Raw genomic sequence first — 8,923 nt, forward strand, 5'->3', positions numbered from 1 at the left:
AAGTGACCAGTGGTTATGTATTAGATGATGCAGTATGATGAGGATGATATGAATTCATTTTCTCTACTAAAGGACAGAGCAAGAGAAAATGGATTTAAGAGGAAGCAATGAAGCTATGTATTGGCCGTGAGCCAAATCACTGGAAAAGAGGATCAAGAAAGGTTCCTGGAAGCCCCTGGCATGCTCAGAAGTGGCCACTGAGTAGAATGGTGTAATCTTTTGCTTGGGCTGCCTTAACAAAGTATCCACAGACTGGGTGGCTTAACTCCAGAAATTAATCTTCTCACTGTTCTACGGTCTGTAAGTCTGAGGCCGAGGTGTCAGCAGGTTGGTTTATTCTAGGGCCCATCTCTGGGCTTGTAGATGTCCATCTTCTCCCCGTGTCCCCCGTCATGTGGTTTTCCATCTGTTCGTGTCTGTGTCCTGTTCTCTTCTTAGAAGGGTACCCATAGGACCTCATTTTACTGGAATTACCTCATTAAAGACCCTATCTCCAAAAACAGTCACATTTTCAGGTACTGGGGGTTAGGGCTTCAATGCATGCATTTGGGAGAGACACAATTTAGCCGATAACAAGCGGTTTAGGTGTGAATATGCCTGAGAGATGAAGGAATGATGAAAATTCCAATCACAGCATGGCCGGGAACTTGCAGTCTCCTGAGACCAGAGACCTGTTCAGCATTTTCCAATCCGAGTTTTGCTGTGCCTCATGCATTTTAATTGTGGCATCAGATGAGCTGTAGATATGGCATAGCTCCTTTCTAGGTTACCATTTCCAGGGAGTTTAATGAGTGTGACTTAGTTCACGTAACTAAGAGATGTCAATGCCAGTTTTGACTCAGTCAATTCTTCCTTTGAAATTATCTCCAGTTTTGTATTTCTCCAGCTACCGTTGCGATTTAAAGCAGCCCTTTATGACCACGTACACAGGGCCTCAGAATAGCTTCCTGCACCGTCACCTGGCCTTTCAGTTTACCCCAATTCTCATTCATTCTGTGTACCGAGTTGAGATTCTTCTTCCCATGAGACCATGTTCATGATTCCTCCCATTTCCCTGAAACTTCAAAGGACTCTCTCAACCCAGTTGTCTCAAGATTAATCCCAAATCTCTAACTTCTCATTAACTGTACTTTATCACCTAACTATGACTTTGTTTAGTCTTTGACTTCTGACTGTAATTTCTATTGCTATACCTTTAGCATATCACCCTGCATAGGACGTTAATTTCTATTGCTACTAAAAACAAAACAAAATAAAACTCTTCTATGCCCCCCAGATCTATTTTCTTACTTTCCATGGCATTTCTCACACATGTCAAGGCCCAGGTTCTTGTTTATGCTACTCACCTAGAATGCCTCCAAGAGCTCCAGATCTCAAGGCACTTATTCATCACAAGAAAACTTTCATTCATTCATTCATTCATTCATTCATTATTTTTTGTAGAGACAGAGTCTTGCTATGTTGCCCGGGCTGGTCTCGAACTCCTGGTCTCAAGCAATCCTCCCACTTCGGCCTCTCAGAGTGTGGGGATTACAGGCGTGAGCCACTGCACTCGACCAAAAAGAAAGCTTTTACTCAAATGTTTCTTTCTCAGAAATGTCTTCCCTGGTCATTCCGTGTAAAACAGTGCTCCGTCAGCCAAAATCCTATAACACTGCTTTCTTTTTCTTTATGATGTTATGGGCTGAATTGTACCTCCTCACCCCAAATTTGTGTGTTGAGGTCCCAACCTCTAGTTAGCTCAGAATGTGATTGTATTTGGAGAAAGTGTCTTTAGAGAGGTAATTAAGGTCAAATACAGTCATATGGGTACCCTCCTAAGAAGAAGAGATTAGGACACAGACATGCACAGAGGAAAAACCGTGTGAAGACACAGGGAGAAGGTGGCCGTCTGCAAGCCAGGGACAGGGACTTTACAAGAAAGCAACCCACAGACACCTCAATCTCAGACTCACAGCCTCCAGAAGGGAGGTGATTTGGTGATAGGGTCTTTTCTTATTTATTTTTATTTTTTGTTTTATTTATTATTATTTTTCTATAACCCAATCTTGGAAGTAAAGGAGGTAGGGTCTTTAGACTGTATTTGGCACACCCTTCTATGTGCCAGCTGTGTCCCATCCCTGCCTCATTCTGGGGTTTATTAAAGGAAGCCCATCTGCCTGCAGCTAAAAACTACATCCTGCAACCTAGACTTTGTTGATCACAGGGTCTTCAGAGAGGTGATCTTTAAATTACAATAAGGTCATTCTTGTGGGCCCTGATCTGGTATGACTGGTGTCCTTATGAGAAAGAGGTGATTAGCACACACACACATGCACAGAGGGGAGGCCTTGTGAAGATGCAACGAGAAGACCATCTACACACCAGGAAGAGAGCCCTGGAACAGACCTTCCCTCGTGACTCTCAGAACAACCCAACCCTGCCTGCACCCTGGTCCCAGCTTCCAGCCTCCAGAGCTGAGAGAAAATTAATTTCTTTCTTTTCTTTTTTTTTGAGACAGAGTCTCACTCTGTCGCCCAGACTAGAGTGCAGTGGTGCCATCTTGGCTCACTGTAACCTCCGACTCTGAGGTTCAGGTAATTCTTGTGCCTCAGCCTCCCCAGTAGCTGGGATTACAGCACACACCACCACGCCCGGTGAATTTTTGTATTTTTAGTAGAGATGGGGTTCCGCCATGTTGGTCAGACTGGTCTCCAGCTCCTGGCCTCAAGGGACCCACCCACCTTGGCCTCCAAAAGTGCTGGGATTACAGGCATGAGCCACTGCACCCAGCTGAGAAAATGCATTTCTGTTGTTTAAGTTACCCAGTCCATGCTACTTTGCTATGGCAGCCTGAGCAAAGTAACACAGCTGTATATATCACTATCTAACTTTTTTTTTGAAGAGGGGTTTATATTCCCTCACTAGAAATCAAGTTCACAAGGGCAGAAACATAGTTTTATTCACTGCAGTGTCTCCTTACCTAGAGTAGTGCCTGGCATGCCGAAGGTGCTCAGTGAATGGATTTTGGAAGATCATTCTTTGTGCCCAGCTCTGCCCATCCATTTGTGCCCAGCTCTGCCCATCCCTGCCTCATTCTGGGGTTTAGAAAAGGAAGCCCATCTGCCTGCCGCTATAAACTACATCCTCCAACCTAGCCTTTGTTGGTCATAGAGGTAGTGCTTTCGTCTCTGTTGGCTTTTTCTCATTTCTCAATTGGCTTAGAACTTGGGCAAGAAGGAGGGGTGCTAGTGCTTAGTACTCTTGCTCCCTAACACCCTGCAGTATCTTGCCATTGGCAGAGACTTGGTGAATATTTTCCTAAATAAGGTCCTATTTACATGTTTCCTGACAATTTCATGCATGCATGTTTTGATTCCCAGCTAGCATCTCAGCTTCTAAAGGGGAGAGTTGTCCCTAAGGCCTGAAATTCTGCCCTCTTGTAGTAGTGGCTCAATAAATCTTTAATGAATGAATGACACATATACCCATTCTGTGGGACCCTTGGGGAATATTAATTGAGCTCCCAACAGCTCCCTTCTCTGAGGATCATATCACTTCCCTGTCTCTTCATTTCTCCTCCACAGCGTGCAAAGCACGGAGGGAAAGTAGGAGTGTTTGTACCATGAGTCTCTGCACACCCCTCATCTTGGCTATAGTAGACTGGACCACAGATGGACACTGTACCATGCAGATTACTTCTTCCAGGAACTTGGATTGAGACCAAGAGACTCACGGCATCCTCTTCTGGCTGCAAGACTTATATTTTTATATTTAGGCAATAGAAGAGGGGCAGCAGATGCCTACCTTGTGGAACAGAGGAAGGCAGGCAGTTCACAGAGAAAGAGGACTAGACAGTCGGGCAGAGGGGAGCAGGCTTGGGAGCTTCCTGGAGCCAATGTCCATCTCTGTCCTTTTCCACTAGATGCTCCTGAGTCCCTGCCTTCAACCCCCGCTTGTTTGCTTAAACTGGTTTGAGTTTGTTTCTGCTGTTTGAAAAACAACAACAACAACAAAACCCCAAACAAAACAAACATCAAACAAAAACCAAAACAAAACCATTAACTCACTCATCCCTGTGATTGTATTTTGAGAAATAGAGGTGATTTCCTACAGAAAACAAAGCGTAAAAACTCTGCCCTCCTCCTCTACCTCTCTGATCGCCTATTAAAGCCCATTTGCTCCACGGTAATGTAGAAGCTGTTCCAACACATCAGCTCATGTACAGTGTTGGACAGCATTTCTTTGCAATTCTTTCCAAATCAAAGATAGTACACCTGTGCTCCCAAATCTACCAGGAACACTCAATGTTTTTAAATCTATCTCTTTCTAAATTGCCTCATAAATTCTTGCTGTTCTCAGGATCACCTTTCTCAACTGTACCAGCTGAGATCAACTAAGGCGGTTACCCTGACAGTTCCAAGATGCTCAATCGGAAATGCTGAACGAAGATCTTTCTGTGAAGAAGGGCGTTCAGAGTGTGTGTGTGTGTGTGTGTGTGTGTGTGTGTGTGTGTTTACAGCAACACTGTTCAAGAGGAAAATAGGGAGGAAAAAAATCCTTGTTCATTAAGTTCAGATTGCAGTGAAAGAACAAAATTGTTGGACAGATCTTCAAGGACTTCCACCTGTCTTCATTAGTTTCTTATTGATAACCAGTGAGAAGGCAGTTGCTGTGGATCAAGTCAGATGGTGGCTTAGACCAGGAGGTCTTGGTGAAGACAGAGGGGGCCCAATGAGAGCAAGAATCAGAGACAGAAAAGGAAGAAACAGGTAATAGTTGAAGGAATCAAACCTAGCAATGGTGAATTCAGTGAGGAAAATGAGAGCTGGGGCATTGTCCTCTGGGAAGACTGACAGGTAAACTGGGACCTGGAGAATCTGAGGAGAGAAAAAGATTCCAGGATGAGGGAACAACTTCGTGTAAGGCACTTGATTTTTAACGAGACTGGCAGGCTCTAGAAACAGAAGGAAAGTCAGTATGGTTGGTGCAGAGTGAAGCGAACGGGAGGAGGGGTCACAGAAGGAAGGGAGCAACTCCCCAAGGTCCCTGGAGGCTCTAGTCATTGTAGCCAGTCAAAGGGCTCTTTTTTTCCATTTTAAAAAAAGGAAAACATAGGATTTTCCCTTTTAAAAAATGGGCTGGGCATGGTGGCTCACGCCTCTAACCCCAGTACTTGGAGAGGCTGAGGCGGGCGGATTGCCTGAGGTCAGGAGTTCCAGACAGCCTGGCCACATGGTGAAACCCCATCTCTACTAAAAATACAAAAATTAGCCAGACTTGGTGTTGTGCACCTTTAATCCCAGCTTCTCAGGAGGCTGAGGCAGGAGAATCACTTGAACCCAAGAGGCAGAGGCTGCAGTGAGCCAAGATCACGCCACTGCACTCCAGCCTGGGTGACACGGGGAGACTCTGTCTAAAAAAAAAAAAAAATTAATAGACTATTGTTAAGAGCAGTTTGAGCTTTCCAGAAAAATAGAGCAGAGAGTACAGAGTGCCCAGGTATCTTCTCCCCTCTTCCTCTGCCTCAGTTTCCCCTATTATTAAAGATGTTAATCTTTGCGTTAGTGGGCATATTTATTACAATTGGGGAATCAATACTGACACATTATTATAAACTCTATAATTTACATTAGGGTTCACTCTTTCATTGAAGGGATCTTAGTGTAGGTGGAGAATGGAACTGACTTTGTCTGATGTACAATTTTGGAAGACCCAGCTTCACAAAAGCTGTTGTTAGGGGCTGGATTCTATTCCCCACCCCCCCCCCCAAAAAATTCCTATACTGAAGTCCTAACCCACAGTATCTCAGAATATGTGAAGTTATTTGGAAATAGGGTCATTGGAGATATAATTAAGATGAGGTCATACTGGAGTGGGGTGGGCTGTAATCCGATATGACTGGTGTCTTTATAAAAAGGAGAAATAGGAACACAGGCATATACAGGGAAGATACTGAATAAACCCGAAGATGGACGTACACAAGCCCTACAGAGAGACCCTGAACAGGTATTTCCCTCACTGCCTTTGGAAGAAATCAGCCCTGCCAACACCTTGAATTACGGGTTTCAGCCTCTAGAACCATGAGACAATATATTTTTGTTGCTTAAGCCCCCCAGTCTGTAGTACTTTGTTATGGCAGCCCTGGTAAACTCATAACAGCTGTGAAGACCTGCTATAAGAAAACGTACTGAGGGCCTAGCATGCTGGCTCACACCTGTAATCCCAGCATTTTGAGAGGCCAAGGTGGGAGGATCGCTTCAGGTCAGGAGTTCAAAACAGGGCCTCACTGTGTCGCCTAGGCGGGAGTGCAGTGGCACAATCACAGCTCACAGCAGCCTTGGTCTCCTGGGCTCAAGTGATCCCCCTGCCTCAGCCTACTGAGTGATGGGATTACAGGTACGTGCTACCATGCCCAGCTAATTTTTTAAAAAGAATTTTTAGTAGACACAAGGTATTGGTATGTTTCCTAGGATGGTCTTGAACTCCTGGCCTCAAGGGATCCTCCCAGCTAGCCTTCCAAAGCGCTGGAATTACAGGTGTTAACCACTGCATCTGGCCTCCGAATTTATTTTTGAAATCACCTAAGTAAAAAAAAAACAGCTGCAAGCAAACAAATATCATATTTTTTCTCACCATTCTCACTAGAGAAGTCTCTAGGGGCACCTGGTTCTCTAGGTGGGTATGCACCAGGTAACTGTATTCTTTAGAGAACTGTTTAATCATCTGTATAGGCTTGGTGTAGCAAAAAATACCCTATTACCAGAAGTCGAGTCTACAGAGTACTAAGTGAAAATAAAAAGTGGTCTTTATTCTATACAGGTGATATGGTTTGGCTTTGTGTCCCCCCTGAAATCTCATCTCAAATTGTAATCCCCAGGTGTTGAGGTGATTGGAGCGTGGGGGCGGTTTCACCTGTACTGTTCTCGTTATAGTGAGAGAGTTCTCACGAGATCTGATGGTTTTATAAATGGCAGTTTCCATAGGTTTCCTTTTTCTCTTCTGCCACCTTGTGAAGAAGGTGTCTGTTTCCCAGTCCGTCATGATTGTAAGCTTCCTGAGGCCTCCCCAGCCATGTGGAACTGTGAGTAAATTCAACCTCTTTCCTTTATAAATTACCCAGCCTCGGGTAGTATGTTGATAGCAGTGTGAAAACGAACTAATACAACAGGTTTAAAGGCACGTTTATGAGATATTTAAGAATAACAGCACTCGCTGTTCCAGGGAGTAAATTGAGTTATTTACAGTAGTCCTCACCTGTGGTGCTAGGATTATTTGGAAAGAAAGAACACAGCCTCCCTCAAGCAACTTAAGCCAAGTGGCATAGAGCATAAAAACACACGTGGGCTAGAGCAAAAGCCATTAGGAAGTGAGGCGTGTTCAAAGATAGACTTTCTGCTGGCTTTCTCATCTGGTCTGTATGTTCTCTCTTAAGCATGGCTTCTTGTTTCGCTGATTCTCAGTTCTCCTGTAGGTCCTAACTGACCCTGCCTTTATGTATTCTTCGATTCCAGAGAGAATTCATTTCCTTTGTTTAGTTCATTACCACAGCGACTTTGGGAAGAGTGCTTTGTTTGAGGCCATGTCAGGTCATTGGACAGGTTTATGGCCAGGCTGTCTAGGGCACTTTGTGGGACTCTGTGGGTTGTGCCCAGTGGCTCTGGGGCTGTCTGTGGGGCCCCCGATAAGCCACTGGTCCAGTCAGTGGCTGCTCTTGCAGAAGGAACGGTTGAGTTGTCTGCGACCATGATATGCACATGTGGGGTGCCTTGCTTTCGTACTCTGTTTACGTGAATCTCAGTTATCACCTGTGTTCTTCAAAGCTCATCAGTCTGAAGTGGCAGAAGGGTGTGAAGAAAACAAAAGCAGGGAGGCGGGTCATTGTTGTAACAACAATAATGATCTCTTCATTGGTTATTTTTCATATCTATTAACTTTAGTCTACTTTGCAATTTATATTTCATTTGCACATCAGATATGCAAAACTGAATCTTGTTTGAAAACTTCAAGTATTCAATAACTTAAAATTTGAAAGCTTCAAATATTCCAATAACTTCAATGCAACATCTTGGTAGTAATTTTTTTTAGACAGAGTCTCACTCTGTCCTTCAGGCTGGAGTGCAGTGGCGTGATCTCAGCTCACTGCAACCTCCACCTCCCAGGTTCAAGCGATTCTTCCACCTCAGCCTCCCGAGTAGCTGGGATTACAGGTGCCCGCCACCACACTCGGCTAATTTTTTTTTAATTTTATTTTTAGTAGAGACGGGGTTTCACCACATTGGCCAGGCTGGTCTTGAACTCCTGGCCTCAGGTGATCCACTCGCCTTGGCCTCGCAAAGTGCTGGGATTACAGGCATGAGCCACCACACCCAACCCTGGTAGTAATTTTTAAATATCTATCTTGTCAACAAATGCCTGATAGCAAATATAAAATGTTACAGTGGACACGCTGTTCAAACATTGTGAAGAAAACCGTCTTTTTAAGAAACTGACAATGAAACTGACATCTCTAGTTCCCTTACCACATAAATAAAAGCCTTTAGTACAGAAGTATCTTTTGGAAAAAAAAAAATCTAAAAAGTAAACGAGAGCTCTGCATTAGCTCACGATTGGAAGAAAAATGGAAAGTTTTCAGGAACAATCAACATAACTCTCTGCCCCACCCCTGCTCTTTCCACTGAAGAAGGACACGCTGTCGTTACACCTCAGACAAACACTGTTGCCCCAGTCCCTTGGGCTCATTGGAAGGTAGGCAAGGAGGGAACAGCCTGTCTCCTGATAAACAAGTGCAGAGGGTTCCAAATATCATCTCAAAGAGCCAAATTTATTTGGCAGCAACTTTTCATAAACCCAAGGGCTACATGGCTGACAGTAAAAAAAAAAAAAAAAAAAAAAGACAGTGTACAAACCAAAGCATTAGGATTTTAAGAATTATAGAAACATT

The sequence above is a fragment of the Pan paniscus genome, chromosome 8 (assembly GCF_029289425.2).
Source record: "Pan paniscus chromosome 8, NHGRI_mPanPan1-v2.0_pri, whole genome shotgun sequence".
Lineage (NCBI taxonomy): Eukaryota > Metazoa > Chordata > Mammalia > Primates > Hominidae > Pan > Pan paniscus.